We start from the raw sequence: 368 nt of genomic DNA on the forward strand, positions 1-368 counted from the left end.
AAAATACTTATGCTTTAACAATCTGTAGACAATAAATCTGTTCAATAATACAAAGTAATTTGAAATATCCTTTCATGGCAACAAGGGTATCACTTCTTATTTTGTAAATTTCTTTAAAAAAAAAAAAAAGAAAAGAAAAAACCGTGCCAAAAATGTACGAAGCATTTCATTTCCCTTCATCCATGTCTGTTTTTATAAGAACAATGTGAAAATTGCTGGGATTAAATATTTTTGAACATGATGAAGTACCTCCGTGGGGAGCTCGAGCGTTCAGTGTAACCTCAGTAGAACCTGTTCTGTGTTTTCATGCGTGGAACCAGTTTGCAGAGCCCTGGACCGCAGGCAGGGGTCCTGCTGCTGTGCAAAGG

Source organism: Nestor notabilis, unplaced genomic scaffold, assembly GCF_000696875.1.
Source record: "Nestor notabilis isolate BGI_N333 unplaced genomic scaffold, ASM69687v1 scaffold19828, whole genome shotgun sequence".
Lineage (NCBI taxonomy): Eukaryota > Metazoa > Chordata > Aves > Psittaciformes > Psittacidae > Nestor > Nestor notabilis.